Source organism: Notolepis coatsorum (genome assembly GCF_963971535.1).
Source record: "Notolepis coatsorum genome assembly, chromosome: 9".
Lineage (NCBI taxonomy): Eukaryota > Metazoa > Chordata > Actinopteri > Aulopiformes > Paralepididae > Notolepis > Notolepis coatsorum.
The window spans coordinates 6,763,036-6,773,123 of NC_140173.1; positions in this window are offsets into that span (position 1 = coordinate 6,763,036).

Here is a 10,088-nt window from a genome sequence, read left to right on the forward strand (position 1 = left end):
TGCTCCATGTAAATATATGAGATTCCAGACTCAGGTTGTGATAATTTTCCACCATGTAGTTTGGATGTAGTTAAACTACTGTACTTATTCAAAATAGTTTTAGTTTGACAAGTTAGAGTAGGTACGATTTAGTTTAACTACTTCTCACTGTGAAGTAGCTAGTAGTTTGGCAAACTATAGTTTTAGAGCAGTTTCCCAACACAGGGTACTCCTTCATAACATTCAGTTGGCAGTGTTCAGTTTAATCTTTCGTACACAGACACGGTGTCAACGTACGTCCCCTCTGACAGTCAGAGTAGTAGTGGAGTAGAGCAACAGGGCGTTGTCAACTTGTTTAGTTTCTACACAACACTGCCTTTTGTTCTTCAGGTCCATCTCCCCGGAGGCTCCTCTCTTCCTTTCGCCTGCAGTTATGATCCACGATCGAGTCTGTTTGCCCACAGAAGCCCCCGTGTTTGACAATGCTTTGTGCTAAGCAGAGCCTTATGAATTGTGTCAGCAGTTGCTGGTCGTCTCTTATCTGTGAGATGATAAGTACCTTCTTTAATGCAGCACGGCAGTAAAACACTCCACAGCGCAGGGCAAGTGGAACACACTCACCGGGAGACAGCCAAACAAATATACTGTAATTCTGTATTGATTCAGATTATTTGCACAGGTTGGACTATGTAAACAGTACTAGGCCTTTATGAGGTGTTGATTCATTCCGGTAGTCGGGAAGGAAGAGAATGCCTGTATCGTGAACTAAGGACAAGACATCTTTACATGCTGCAATAAAAAAAGGATTCAACTGGTTAATAAGACATGACTGTAAAACTGGGTGTTTAGTAAGCCTTTTTTCCCCCAGTTTACAGTTAACTTTGATTGGTAAGACTATATTTCTATGCTATGCTCAGTAGAGGGGAAGTGTGAGTCACGGTATAAGACATTTATTACTCCCTGTAATGTGGTGGGGGGACTTCACCAAGCGGATATACCCATAACAAAAGGGACAATCTACTAGTTCAAGTGTGCCAAGATTCACTGGCTCACTGCATTTGCAAGGAGGTGGCAACAATGAGAAAGGAAACCCTCTTTGAGAGCATTTTCCCTTTTTGTGCTTAAAGGCAGAATCTGTAATGGCGTCAAACAGCGACCTCTAGGCCATTTCGCCACCTTGTTTACATTTTCTGTTTTGGTCTGATGTGTGGGTTGAAGTCTTGTAAATTATTATACTGTGAATCTCTCCAGGCTTCTCTTGGAAAGAGCCTGAAGCAATAGCATGCACTCCCCTCTCCTCACTCCCAAGTCCAACCCACAAATCAGACCAAAACAAAAAGAGAATGTAAACAAAGTGCAATACCAAGCGGGGCTCTTTTGCCTAGAGGTCACTGTTTGACAGTAAAACTGAGTCAATGGGCTCCGGGGCCTAAGTCCATTCAGCTGGATAGGTACACGCATAGAGCATGGCCAGAGATTCACGAGAGGTACAACAGAATACTTTGAAATGTATTCTTACCGTGTATATACAGGTATCTATCCACATCCGTCTATACATACCTGCATATAATCCTTTTTACATAATCTGTCAATTCTATATCTATATCTGTACATATCCCTTACCTACTCTCACTAGTTACACTGCTGGCCAGTATGACTTACTACCATAGTGTCCTGTATCACTGTACATATTAACACTACCACTCTGTACATACATCTGATTAGCACTATACTCAGTAGTACTAGTTAATATATTTTATGCCCAGTTTAATCTCCTGTACATTGTATATCACCATTACACTTTACTGTTACATTTGCACTCTGGTTGGATGCCAAACCTCTTTTCATTGTACTGTACTTGTGCTGTATAATGATAATACATTTTAATATAATCTTTGGCATCTTTTATGCTTGGGAATCCAGCACAGCGTCATCAAAGTGCCTGTTCTGTTGTTTACCACATGACACTAGTATCTCTTTGCTATTTCAACCACACTAAAACTGCAAAAGAGGGAGAATGGCTCCCTCACATAGGCCCCGGAAAAATGGCCCCTATACTTGACAATACGCCACACGCGGGGGCCAATTGAATTAGCCCATTGATCCACGGCTCCTCTATTGCCCGGCTAAATTTGGTTATTCCCTGGTAACGACTGCCCCATGCAGGCAAATGAACACCTCTGGAAGTCAATTAACAGTGAAGTGGAAGAGGAGGAAAGAGGTCAGGTTTAAGTTCAAGACCGAGGGCTCCACTGTAAACAGCAGACACCACACACACACACACACACCAACACCCTTTTGTTTCTTCCACACATCCCACTATCTTTTCACAGCATCTCGCCCCCACAGCCCCCCCTCACCACCATTCGGTCACAAGTGCACTTTATCTTGTTGGGACAATAGTAGTCTTGTGCCTAGCAGTGTTATCTGGCACCATCAGCTCTATGGTGGGCTAGTATGCCACATGCGAGGGCTCCCTATTGTTCCTCCAGCAGGGTGCATGCGTGCAAACCTACCACTTGTGCTGTCTGCTGTGTGTACAGATGGTGTATTAAAAAATCATTAGCTTCTGCATGGCTACAAGACATGTAGTGTGGTCATGAGAGCTTTTTATTTATTTATTTATTTATTTTTGGACTTATACTTTGAATAGACAAAACAAATGTGAAATCCAGTGAACGTGTATTTGTTGACACTCCAACATACCCTGATGGAAGTTATTAATGAAGGTACATCTATGAATCGGTTACACAGTAACCTTTCTCTACCGTTAGTGATGCTGGTACTGATACCCTACTGTAAACGAAACTGCTGTTGTGATGTGGGCAGGAGAAGGGACTATGTGTGTACTATGAGTACTATGTGCGTACTATGTGTGCTATGTGTAGTATGTGCAGTAGCTACAAGGCAGCAAGTGTGACCCCTGTGGCCTGTGTGTGAGGCTCTGAGGTGAGCTGGCACATGGCTGCAGTGTCAGGGAGGGAAGTCGTGCGCTAGCTCTCTGTGCCTGGCTGAGCACAGGGCAATGAAGCATGGAGGAGTAGAGAGAGAGAGAGAGGGGTGTGCAGGATGGGAAGGTGGGACAGCACTGCCTCTTCTGCATGCTTGTCATGCTGCTTGCCACACGCTCTCTCTCTCTCTTCCTTCTTCAAGACCCTGCTTCTTCTCTTCTCCCCTTGTTTGCTCTTGTTCCATCCTCCATCACTGCTCCAGCAGCATATAAGAGTCCTGTCACACTTTGCTTCAGTGCTGCCTGTCCGTCTAGGACACAACTCTATGCACAGATTAGCTTTGCGGTAGTTGAGCTTAAAAGGTTTTCATATCCCATAGAGCAAAAATAATTACATACTAAAAACAAAAAAAATGTAAATGCATGTTTCGTGAAGACCTACATTATATACCTACATTATATAAATAACTCTAATAATCTTTGACCAACATGTCAGAAAGAACCTAATAACTCCAACAACACAAAGAGTCTAGAGTTCTGGAGTCTAGACGTGTCCAAACTCCAAAACAAACTATATTCTTCATGACAAAGGATGTCAGATTCACAATTCAGGATGCAATGACCAAACAGATTTGAATAAACTATGAGGAAACATCTGACGTTTCCCCCTTTTGCTAAACGAGATTCTTCTGGCTTATCTGCCTATTATTCCACTTCCCCTTCTGTACGAGGCCTCTGGACCAGAGGTCTAGCCGGAGCAGATGTGCTATTGTTTTGGGTAATAATATATTGACTTAAATTCCTCACGTAACAAGAACTACTCTGCCTCCACCCTATATGCTGTGGAGTAAACTACAAACTGTTCTATAATGTCTGCATGTGTATAACAGCAAACCAATAAGCAACAGAAACGGACAGAACAGACAACCTTTGATTATCTTTACACTACACTCAGTAGTACTAATTTGTATATTTTGTACCAAGTTTAACCACCTGTAGGCCTACATTGTATATTGCTGTTGCACTTGTACTGCTACATTTGCTCTCTGGTTGGATGCCAAACTTATTTTCGTTGTACTGTACTTGTGTTGTATAATGACAATAAATTTGAATCCAATCTCCAGAAAAGCAAGATCGATCTGAAAAGTACACAAGACTATATTCCAAAGACCAACTCTTTGATGAATAATAAACCATTGGACTACCTTTCCTGTGGGCAACAGGTGTGGGTCTGTTCTATTCTTAGACGGTGGCCTGGGCTTTTTTGGCGCTTCCTGTTCCATGCTCCTCATAGGCTGGATGGGAGAAAGGTGTGATTTAGCCCTGCCAGCTCTCACTGTGCTTGGCTTAGTGGCCAGTGGTAGAGATGCTGGGGCCCATCGACCATCTGTCCCTGACCGGCAGAGGCGTGCTCTGTCCCCAGAGCGGGGAGAGCGAGCAAGGGGGGGCGGGAGTTGAGATGAGATGCAGGTCGAAGGGGGGGGGGGGGGGTCAGCTTTGTGTTGCCGTAGAGCTGTTTTCTCTCTCTCCTAGCAACGGATTCCCATTTCCTTGGGTCTTGGGCGGCGTGGTCCTCTTGGTTGGTGTGCGTGGCCCCACTCTCTCTCTCTCTCTCATTCATTCACTCACTCTCTCTCTCTCTCTCTCTCTGTCCTATTTATGGTAATGAGCCATCTGCCCTCTCTGTAACAACCGCCTAAACGGGGAGGGGCTGAGGGGGTTGACAGGCAGCATTCTGAGACAAAAGACGCTTATCATTGTTGTGTCTGTCTGCTTCTGTCCCACTGGATACCTTCAGACACACTGTAGATGGGACCCCAGCAGCCACAACAAGACCAAGAATGGACGCATTCTGGAAACAAAGCCAATGTTCTCACTGCACAATACCCAAAAGAGGAAGGTTATTTTTTGGACTTAAAATATGTATGCTTGTGCGTATATAGTATGTTTATATCATTAAAAGGAGGAATATTATTTCATATTTGGACTTAAATATTTGTGTTTGTCTGTATATGTTTATATTGTTAAAAGGAGGAATATTATTTAATATTTTGACTTAAATATTTACGTTTGTGTGTGTGTGTATATATGTTTATATCGTTAAAAGGAGTAATAATATTGAATATTTGGACTTGAATACTTGTGGTTGTGTGTTTAGCCTGAGAGAGAGAGAGAGAGAGAGAGTGAGTCACCACCTGCGGGCCAATACAGTAAGCTGTTCCAACACAAAGAGCAATTGTGAGATCAACGCCTGGGTGCCCTTTTCCTTTGTGTGAATCGTAATTCAACTCAAGCGAGCCTACTGTCAAAATGTCATAATAACCAGTATCAGTATATTACGCTATAATTTAAACCTACAATTATGACTGCCAAACAAAACCTTATAGAACCCCCAAACCCATCAATTAAACAGCGCTATATGGAGTGACTTGGGTGACACGGGAAGAGCGGTGGGCACACCAGCCAATCCAGAGCTACTAAATACTCAATAGACCACTGTTGCCACTGGATACTGGACTGGTTACCAAGCCAACACATGCACCTCACTATCACAAAAAGCTTACTATTTCAAACCACACAGGCCAAGTTCTTCTGCATTAGACACACATAAATGTGGGTGTATTTCATTACATTTCCACCAAGTGTTGGGGATTCAAAATAGACCAGGAAGATGGTGGTAAGACATACCCAAGTACAGTTTCTACTTATTAGGCCTGATCCATGTGTTCCATGTAAAGGGGGGGGGGGGGGGGGGGGGTAGGCTGTATGGCATGTAGACTGTATGGCATGTAGACTGTATGGCATGTAGACTGTATGACATGTAGGCTCCCCCTTGCGAGCACGGGGAGAACATGCAAACTCCACTCAGAAAGGCCTGGGAGATACTGTACCCCACCTGGGTACCTGGCTACGCAGAAACCTGGTCCCCAAGCGGGAATAGAACCTGGACCTTCTAGCTGTGAGGTGACAGTGTTAACTTCAGTGTTACTTCTATTAATTTTTATTATTATTTTATTTTTTATGTTCTTCCATTTCATTGGTTGTTTTATTCATTTTAATTGTTTTATTCATTTAACTTTTTATCTTTATCTCCTGTAGCACTTTGAGATTTTCACAAATATAAAGTGCGGTACAAATTGAATTTATTATTATTATTAACCACTACACCACCGTGCCATGGTGTAGTGATATGTAGACTGTATATGTAGCGCGGGGGGGGGGGGGGGGGGGGGGGGTATTTTAAAAAGTTGAGTGTTCATTTGTTGTCACCTATTGCTTTGTTGTTAGCTATCCAATATTTGCCTGAAGTGGGCTTGTTCAGCTGCACTTTGATGCCTTCTGTGAAAAGCCATTAAAAAAGGAAGTGTTATTGCCGCTCTCAACGGTGGACATGAGTAAACAATGTGGGAGGAAGCCAGTGGGTAGGGATAGAAACCAGTGAACCAAGACAAGAGCAGGTGGCAAGGCATTCAACTCTGAGATGTAGGCTGAATGACATGTAGGCTGTATTACATGTACAGTATACTGTATGACATGTACAGTAGACTGTATGACATGTAGACTGTAGGACATGTAGGCTGTATTACATGTAGGCTGTATGACATGTAGGCTGTATGACATGTACAGTAGGCTGTATGACATGTAGGATGTATGACATGTAGGCTGTATGACATGTAGGCTGTATGGCATGTAGACTGTATGGCATGTAGACTGTATGACATGTAGACTGTATGACATGTAGACTGTATGACATGTAGACTGTATGACATGTAGACTGTATGACATGTAGACTGTATGACATGTAGGCTGTATGGCATGTAGACTGTATGACATGTAGGCTGTATGACATGTACAGTAGGCTGTATGACATGTAGACTGTATGACATGTAGGCTGTATGACATGTACAGTAGGCTGTATGACATGTAGACTGTATGACATGTAGACTGTATGACATGTAGACTGTATGGCATGTAGACTGTATGACATGTAGACTGTATGACATGTAGACTGTATGGCATGTAGGCTGTATGACATGTAGACTGTATGACATGTAGACTGTATGACATGTAGACTGTATGACATGTAGGCTGTATGACATGTAGGCTGTATGACATGTAGACTGTATGACATGTAGACTGTATGACATGTAGACTGTATGACATGTAGACTGTATGACATGTAGGCTGTATGACATGTAGGCTGTATGACATGTAGACTGTATGACATGTAGACTGTATGACATGTAGACTGTATGACATGTACAGTAGGCTGTATGACATGTAGACTGTATGACATGTAGACTGTATGACATGTACAGTAGGCTGTATGACATGTAGTCTGTATGACATGTAGACTGTATGACATGTAGACTGTATGACATGTAGTCTGTATGACATGTACAGTACTGTATGACATGTAGGCTGTATGACATGTAGACTGTATGACATGTAGACTGTATGACATGTAGACTGTATGACATGTAGGCTGTATGACATGTAGACTGTATGACATGTAGACTGTATGACATGTACAGTAGGCTGTATGACATGTAGGCTGTATGACATGTAGACTGTATGACATGTAGACTGTATGACATGTAGACTGTATGACATGTAGTCTGTATGACATGTACAGTACTGTATGACATGTAGGCTGTATGACATGTAGACTGTATGACATGTAGTCTGTATGACATGTACAGTACTGTATGACATGTAGGCTGTATGACATATAGTCTGTATGACATGTAGACTGTATGACATGTAGACTGTATGACATGTAGACTGTATGACATGTAGACTGTATGACATGTAGACTGTATGACATGTAGGCTGTATGACATGTAGACTGTATGGCAAATATAAAACCACTGACTTCTTCAGGTCTAACAGATCAGATGGAGTAATGGACAACAGCTGATCCACTGTAGCCTAGAAATCAAACTATGGTATTAAGTTGTAGATAGTCGATAGCTAATGATAAATTTTTTCATTTCAATACAAATCACGCCACATGGCAGAACACCTGATTGACAGGGGGGTTTGTGCAATACAATGTCATACATCAAGTCTGTGTCCAGAGAGAGCACTCACTAAAAATTACTTTCGATTCCTCTCCTTGTAAGGTCAACACCCGCTGACCCCAACAGACAGACACTTAAGATGGGTCAATGACCCGAGAGCCACAAAGCACAGATGGTCCAACTGGTGAAATAAGGGTTGATGGCAGGCCGCAATCACAAAACAATCACGGAGAAGACAAATATATACATATGCACAGAATGTACAATGAAGACAAATTATACGCTGCCTTAGAATATTGTCATGTTAATCGACCAGAGAACTTGAATTCAAGTGTTATGTAACTGACACTACATGCTCATATAGATGGAATACACGTTTACATAACCAAAGTGTTGGCAGTCGAGTTCTTTTTTTTTTAGCTCCATGGAAAGTACACCTGTTACGATTGATTGAACATAAGGTTAGAAAGGAGAGACCATTTTCTAACGGACTTAGCAGTTGGACAGCATCAGCATGACAGATGACAGTGGTTGTAACGGTAACATAAGACTATAATTTCAGTACTGGAGCCATCACTTTAGCAGTGATGCTTGAGGTCATATTGAAAATATAGGGATTGCAAACAATTCATTCGATTTTGAAATGTTAGAAAAGATCTGGCAGAGACATTCATTCAGACAATAGAAATATTTAATGTTCACCTCACAAAGTCTGATATTCAGCTGGGAGAGAAGAGCCACCTAGTGGACATCTACAGTATGGTCCAAACTGACTTCACAGTCAACACCCATAAACTCTTATTAACTGGTTCGGGGGCCAACCACGTATATATACGCGTTTGGGAGCAGACGTTTGAAGGCCAACCACGTGTTAAACTCGTTTTTGCTTTTATTCCATTTTTTTTTATCCACTTTTTCTCCCATTTTCTATATTTTCTCCCATCCCAATTTCGTATCATCCAATTCAACCCTCCCCTGTCACGGACGCTGTTTCTTGCCTCCCACAAGCCGGCTGCAATGTGGACTAAGTCATACATAGCACAAGTCCCCTCCGGTACTTGAGGTAACAGCAGTCGCATCTTTTCACCTGCGCAGCTCGATCTCTTAGTGGCGAGGAGTAACGCGTGGGAGGCTCACGCTGCCCCCGACACTTCCTGATTCCACTGCGCAGGCGCACCAACCGACCTGTAGGAGTCGCTGTCCATAACGGCCGATCCCCACCCATCAGTTTCCCACCCCCTAATACGGCCAATGTGTATTAGTACGGACGACCAGCTAAACTGAAAGCAAATGTGGAGCTTGATGTCAGTTCGAGCCCAGCATCTCCAGCATTTCGTGGCGAGCGCCTTGCCCACTACGCCACGTAGCCGCCCGCTTTTATTCCATTTTAATATCCTACTCAATGTCACAGAGCTGTATTTTGGCTGGAAAAGGCATATTGGGACTCTGAAAGTGCAGTACCAGCCAGATCCTGGTAGTGGCGCTGTCTCAAGAATGCAGTAATCCTTGTTTCAGACATGGTGTCAACTTTCTTTTCGCTCCGGGTTAGCTTTTCTGTTAGCCTGAAGCTATGGCTTCACCAGATCGCCTGGAATACTTTTTGCGACGCCGAATTCAGTATGCAGTAAAGGAATATAGCATCAGCCAATGGACATATCGATCTACCAGATGGCGATCAAATAACTGGGAAATTCTTTGTGGAATCCAACCGGCCACAGGTAAGAGCGATTTGACGTCAATTTCAGCCTGATCGGGCCTTGTTCTCATAGCCATCCACCCGGTCAGCGCATGTTGTTGTAATAACGAATGCCGTTATTGGTAATCAATAATCAGAAACAACCACCCCCCCCCCCGCTTTCATACATTCATGGTGGAACATGATACCGATCATATGCATTTAGATTTTTAACTCTAGCTTGTGTAGGGACAAAACGCCAATCGATTTAACATTAGCTTAGCGCCCTAGAACTAGCCTTGCAGGAATTATCCCAGACCAAAAAATTATTTCTTTATGGCATATTGAAGGGAAGGTTTATACTGTCAATTGACAATGACAATGGACACATAGCAATAATATAAAATATAGATTTAGCTCTACAAACAACCTCACGCACAGTGAAAAGTTGTAATGAAAA